The 7,063-nt window shown below is 37.1% G+C and overlaps 1 long non-coding RNA gene across 1 annotated transcript; it reads left to right on the top strand.

Moving 5' to 3' along the window:
• The first annotated feature begins 5,050 nt into the window (after positions 1–5,050).
• LOC123650648 lies at positions 5,051–6,662 on the top strand. Its single transcript, XR_006739450.1, has 3 exons — positions 5,051–5,073; positions 6,210–6,270; positions 6,646–6,662. It is a non-coding gene; the product is annotated as an uncharacterized LOC123650648 (long non-coding RNA).
• Positions 6,663–7,063: the final 401 nt, after the last annotated feature.

Genomic DNA, 7,063 nt, shown 5'->3' with positions numbered 1-7,063 from the left:
CTTTCTCAGTGACACATTAGCTGAAGCCTACTGCCCTCCTCCCCTGGCCAGGCTGGCTGTCCCATCATTTGGTAACATTAGTCTGGCAAATGAATGCCCAACAGGTGGCTAAAGGAAACACATGTAGGACAGAGTGAAAGTTTTCAGGATACTGATACTGATCTGGGTCTCAAATCTGCTTTGGGACTGTAGTTAACTACAATGACTGTTTAAACTGATTAAGCGGATTTTATTTATTTCTTTCTGCATTGTTGTTGGCACTAAGATGATGTCAGTGATGGGAAAGTGATGACAAGAACTCGACTTAGCATTTCTTGTAACTATTCTTTCTATTCTTTATCAAATCGTCATGAGCTAAGTATGGATGGCCCCAACTTAACGATGGTTTTTCAACTTTCTTATGGTGTGAAAGTGATACACATTCAGTAGAAATTATACTTTGAGTACCCATGCAACCATTCTGTTTTTCACTTTCAGTATAGTAGTCAATAAATTACATGAGATATTCAATACTTTATTATAAAATAGGCTTTATGTCAGATGTTATTGTACAATATCAGGCTAAGTGAAGTGTTTTGAAAACATTTAAGGTAGGCAAGGCTAAGCTATGATGTTCGGGAGGTTAGGCATATTAAATACATTTTTTTTTTTTTTTTTTTTGAGAACGAGTCTCGCTTTGTTGCCCAGGCTAGAGTGAGTGCTGTGGCGTCAGCCTAGCTCAAGGCAACCTCAAACTCCTGGGCTCAAGCGATCCTCCTGCCTCAGTCTCCCAAGTAACTGGGACTACAGGCATGCACCACCATGCCCAGCTAATTTTTCTATGTATATTTTTAGTTGGCCAGATAATTTCTTTCTATTTTTAGTAGAGACGGGGGTCTCACTCTTGCTCAGACTGGTCTCAAACTCCTGACCTTGAGCGATCCACCCACCTCGGCCTCCCAGACTGCTAGGATTACAGGCGTGAGCCACTGCGCCCGGCCTTAAATACATTTTTGACTTAACAACATTTTCAATTTAGGATGGGTTTATCAGGATGTAGCCTGCTTGTATGTTGAGGAGTATCTGTATTATTATCCTCATATTATGAAGGAATAAATTAGAACTCAAAGGGGTAAAATGATTTTACAATAAGAAGGTGGTAGAACCAGGCTTTAGATTCAAATCGGACTTCAACACTCATCGTTTTGTGAACATGCAAGTCTCTTTTCTAATAGCCAAACATCTTCATTTTGTAGGCTCATGTGGATATGGAGTTCCCTGAAGGCAGATGGTCTCAAAAAAAAGTGGAGGGCAAGAAAGAAAGAAAAAAAACAATGCAAAGAAATGAACACAATGCAAATATTAGGATTTGCAAGAGGAGGCATTTCTTACATTTTTATCGCAACATTTCTTTGGACAGAGGCCTCCTCTCACCTAGACTTGACCTAATTTCTTTAAGACTTTGGCACATGAGTGTGGTCATTTCCTTGGCCTCCTGTGGGTTCAGAGTTTGGTTGGAGTATTACTTACAAAGTCCTTGTTCCTATTGACTCTAAGGTGTCTAACAAATATATAATCTAAAAACAAAAAGTATTCTCAGATCCCCTAAACATTCAATAGATTTGATGGATATACCCTTGCTTGCATTGCTTTCAGACTCTTGGTAAAACCCTACTGGGCTGTTCGCTCCTGTTGCACGTACAGTTCAGCACTCAATTAAAAGAATATGAAGCCTTTATATATCACAGCCCAGCTTCTAGCTCGCCACTGGCCTTGCTGGTTCTTATTAATCATTCATTTCTTTTGACAGGAGCAGCAACATTTCAGGACTTCTTGGGTGGAAGAAAAGTTGGCAGAGAGAAAGTCCACAGTGAGCAGTTAAACATTATATGAATTAATGCCCCCCATCAATAGTTTAATGCATGAAATGCATTGATTGCTTTGAGAATTATGCTGAGGTCTACAGTAATAAGCAGAAATGTCTGATTTGACATCTTTTTTTTTTTTTAATATGTCTGCAACGTAATCTACTACCAATTACACAACAACCCCACCAAAGTAGTGCTGAGTGGTCCCACTACAGTAGTAACATGTTATAAAAGCTCAAGTTTCAGTACAATTAGCTTCTGGCTGCAGTTTATTACCCCATTTGAGATTTAAAACATTTTTTTTCCATTGCATTCCAACAATGCTTATGTGTCTGGGGCTAACACTTTAAAACAATAATGGAATGGCAAATATCTGTCTGGCTGGAGTTTGCCCAAGAAGAATGGTGTATTAGGAGTTTAAAAAAAATCAAGCAAAGCACCATGGATAAAACAAAAACAACTTCTTTAATTACTCTAAGTGACCAGGGCTATAATATTTTACTAAGAAAAAAATACCTTTCTTTGGCATTTTGTAGAAAATTTAAGAAATACTTTAGAGAATTCGATCATTCCTGTTCATCTAAGGGCAATTTCCACATGAGGAAAAAGCAGTTTAATCAGTAATCCATACGTATTCACCTACTTGGTGACCATCCCAAGATGTCTGATCTGAGATATATGAATCTCTTCTTCAATTGCCTAGTAATGCACAAAATTGGCAATCAGGAATTTTTTGATGGTAATTATGAGAGTAGAATTTATTGAGAGTCTCTTCTCTGGCCAGGTAATATGCTAAAAATTTATATGCATGACCTCATTTACCTCTCCTAAAAACTTCTTGAGTTAGGTACTCTTATTTTCCCCATTTTATAGATGAGGAAATTGAGGCTTAGAGAACCTAAGTATTTAAATGGTTGCACAGCTGGCAGTGGTAGGTCTTCACTGGTGCTTTGGAAATCTACTTCTAGGCTTGAGACACTGTGGAGTGCTGTCTGATGATGATGATGATAGTGGTGGTGATGATAATGAATAGAAAACCTAGGGAATATTCTTGTCAGTATCTTATATATTTTGTTATATAACTGTTTCCTTTAGAACTCTGAGCCATTTCTTTTATGTCTCAGATGTCTGTTCCTTTGTTCTAATATCCATTTTGAATTTTTGTTCTGATCCTAACCTACAGCTTATTCCTCCTGTCCCTCACACTGCATGATCTTAATACTCCCTTGTGATCATTAGGGAACCCAGTAGGATGGGGCGCGGTGGGGAAGAGATCTCTTTCTTAGTAAGTGCTTATTGAGACCGTTCCTTTACAGACCTCATTTTTAGTGAATGATGGAGTTCTAGAGATGTGGGCTTCACTGGGATTAGATTCCAAGGGTTTACTTACCTAGTGTCAATATACAATATTGGTTCTTTGATGCCTTTTTCAACTCAGGATTTTTAAACTTCTAACATTAGATATGATCACATCTAGAGAGCAACTCACATCAGTGTGATGTTTCTTTGCCTAAGGCTGAGCTGAAACATAAATTTTGACATCAAACATGTAGTGATATCATGAAAATCACCTTTTTTATCCCTTGGAATAGGAATACTTCCTGTGAATTAAAATATTAATATCCAAAAAATTACAAAAACAACCTATGTAAAAATGAATCAGGCAGAATAAATAATGTAAATGAATTAGCAAGGAAGCAGTAATAGGGTGTTGACCTCCAGCTCATGGAGAGGGCTGCTGGCTGCCTCTTGGTATATGTCAGCTCAGGACACAGTGTTTCTAACCAAGGTGTGTTGGCTGCAGTACTGTCGCCGCAGGAAAGGGTGCATCTCCTGCTCTTTGTCCTTATTCTTCTGAGGCTCTTTATAGCTCCGGGCATGTTGGCTTCCCACTCTGGGATAGCCGGAGGAAGACCTAGTCATTTCTCTTCATTTATGCCGTAGTGCCCCACAGCTCAGGTCATTTTGGGACCTGTTACTGCAGAGAGCACCACTTTGTCCTCTGAGGAGCTGACATTTGTGCCTTCAGCCTGGAATGTCGTTCCCCATCCCTTCCACTTGAAAAACGACTCCTTCGAGAGACAGGCCCCATGTTGCCTCTTCCCTGTAGCTTTCCCCTCTCCCCTCTCTTACCCGAGGCACAACTGCTTTCTCATTCGTGTCCCCTAATACTTCATACATCACGTTGTACTGTAAATACTTCCTTTGTTTTTGTCCTCTGTGAGACTGCACTCACCTCATGGGAGGCTCGGGCTTATCCATTCCTTCTTTGTATCCACAGCACATAGAAAAATCTAAGGTCCATATTAGGTTTATGATAAATGTTTCTTATCCTGCAGTGAGGTCCTATATGTTTCTAGCCATGTGCTCCATCCATCTAGAATCATTATATTTCATAATATTTATAATGCATACAGCAAAGTAGAAGCTAATCCAGGAGCAATGATGTTGGATTATTTGTCATTCTTCTGCAACTACCGGTGCATCAGTTTTATCATCTGTAAAATTAGAGAAGTGAATTGGATATATTCTTTTTTCATTTATTCATTCATTTGTCAAGTATCAGTTTTGCCCCAAGCATTGGGCTAGGCAACTTGTTAAGCATAAGATACCACACATTTTAGTTAAAATACTACATATTCTAGTTAAAATACAAAAAAAAAGTTTGTACTTGTATAGCAAGTAGAGTTAATTTAACAATGCTGCCTTTATAAGTTGTGCTACTAAAAGCATAAATCAACTCATATTTCCAGTATGGCTCAGATCAAGATAACAATATTTAGTTTCTAAATCCCATTTATGCTTCAAACCATACAATTTGTATCAACTAATCTTAAAAAATCAGTTCCTTAAGTTATCACAGATTAGGATTCCTGCATTCCATATTGGCATTTAGTTTACCTTCTTAAATCAGTCAGAATACTGATTTAATGTATATTTTATAAATTTAAGCAGATGTAAGAAGTCTTTGGACTGAAAGAAATCTATGCATTTGTTCAACAGATTATTAAGTACATAATATGTGCCTAATGTTGTGATATTTTTTCTCACGGTACAAAAATCAAAATGGGCGTCTCTTATTGTGGGGTTTATACATTCATGGGGAAAACATGGATGCAAACATATCAGTATACGAAGGAATCTGATGGAAGAATATGCAAATACAGCTACAGCTGACCAGAAGAAATGTGCTCAGTTTTGGCTTGGGACTGAGCAAGGGTAGGAGGTTTGTCAGAAAAAATCTTCATGGACTTTCCCAGGTTCTAGGCTTGGTTTAGCATATCAATAGGTGCCAACTGAGGTGAGTCTCAAAAAATAAGTGCATGTCCCCAGGCAGACAAAACTGGGAGGAGGGAAAACATTCTTAGATAAGGAAGCAGTATGAGCATTATCAAAGGACTATGAAACAATATATCATATCTAGGCAACTAGAAATATATCATCATGTTAGACAGAAAGAGACAACCTTAGTCTCAGGTAAGGAGACTGAGAGCCAGCATGGGCAGGAGTATGTAGTATCTTGGCTAAGATGCAAGAATAGTAACTTTGCCTGAACAGAGAGAAATATAGGAGAGTCTTAAGCAATAGAACAAGATGATCATGTTTCAAAAACCACTGACAACTTTGTATGTGATCAGAAATTGAAAACTTGGAAATGTTTACATTTTATTTAATAAGCATTTTTCCAAATTATTTTTTTTCAATGAATGGAATTATAAACTCAAATGAGATCATGCTATAAAAATGAAAATAGAAATGAGATGTTTTCATCCTATTGAAATGTATTTTCTATATCTAGGATTAGACCCATGTTAAATTACTTAATTCTACTTTTTTCCTCTAGAAAAATAGTAATCCAATGATCAAAGATCACCTCTTAATGGAGGTCCAAGCAAAGCCTTGGAGTTTTCCTCCTTAGCCTCTAATTTATGATCTAGAGAGGAAGAAAAAAATAAATAATCAAACCATGTAAATTGAGATGTTTTTAGTCAGGAAAATAAAACCTAACTGGCTATTTACTTTCAAGCTAAAACGCATTAATTGCTGATTTTTGAAATGCAAAACCACAGTTCTTGATCAAGCACAAATCATTTTTTGACTAGCCATTATTTGTGGGTTATTGATAAATCAATAGTAAATCGGAAACAACAAAACAGAGTCAATACTGTTAAATCTGTTGGTCATTTTTTATGAGAGATTATAGGAGGCAAATAGTTGAAAATTTTTTGAATCATTCTTCAAGAGAAAAAAGAAAAGAAAGAAAGAAAACATCATCATTGAGACAATACAGTAATTTCCTAACTGGTTTGCTACCTCAAATCTTTTCCTGTTCTAATCTGTCCTTGATCATGTTACCTACAGAGCTCATCAATTTGAAGTCACACAAATCTCAGTTTTGATCTTGGCTCAGCAGGTTTCTCAGGTAATGAACTTGTGTTTTGCCATCACTAAGACTGAATAACAACACCCATTTCAGGAAAGGGGAGATATTGCAAGGATTAAATGGAAATTCTTAGGTATAGAATCTGGTGCTTAGTAGGTGTGCAACACAGATTGAGTGAAACAATGACACACTTGACTTAACATTTAACTTTTCAACTGAGCTTATTATTTATGGTTGTAAGTTAATCACACATGAAAAGATAGATCCAGGTATAAAAACAATTTCACTTGTAATAGCTGGATTGTAATTATACTTGTTGTATGTGGAACATTGTGAACAGAAATATAATATATTGAGGACATCCTGAAGCTCTAATGCTTGATATTTACACATGATTGCTTGGGGACAATTCAGCTGCTTCCAAAGAGGAAAGCCAGGAGCTATTCAGAAGTAGAAGAAAAGCACTCCTAACAAAAGTGATCGCCTCAGTAGCTGTCAAGGTAAACTGGCTTTGTTTTTGATGGACTGCCATGAATATCTCCTGCCTTTTACAAAACAATATGTAATTGTTATTAAGAAGCCAATTGGGTAAAAGGGATTGTATGACCCTGGGAACTGGGAAAATCAGTTAAAACAAGACTTTAAAGTAGATTACCAATAATTCTAATATTTTGCTACTAGGTATAAACCTGATTCAGTGGTGAACCTGATAAACCATGAACTAGTGCACAACTCTGAGTTCCTGGACAGCCAGCCTCTGGTATATCCTAGAGAGGAGCAAACACCCAAACACCGGGATCTCTGGATTCTTCAGAGATTTCTTACAAGTTCT

The sequence above is a fragment of the Lemur catta genome, chromosome 15 (assembly GCF_020740605.2).
Source record: "Lemur catta isolate mLemCat1 chromosome 15, mLemCat1.pri, whole genome shotgun sequence".
Classification (NCBI taxonomy): domain Eukaryota; kingdom Metazoa; phylum Chordata; class Mammalia; order Primates; family Lemuridae; genus Lemur; species Lemur catta.
The sequence above is the reverse complement of the archived record's forward strand: the minus strand, read 5'-3'. Positions and strand labels throughout refer to the sequence as shown.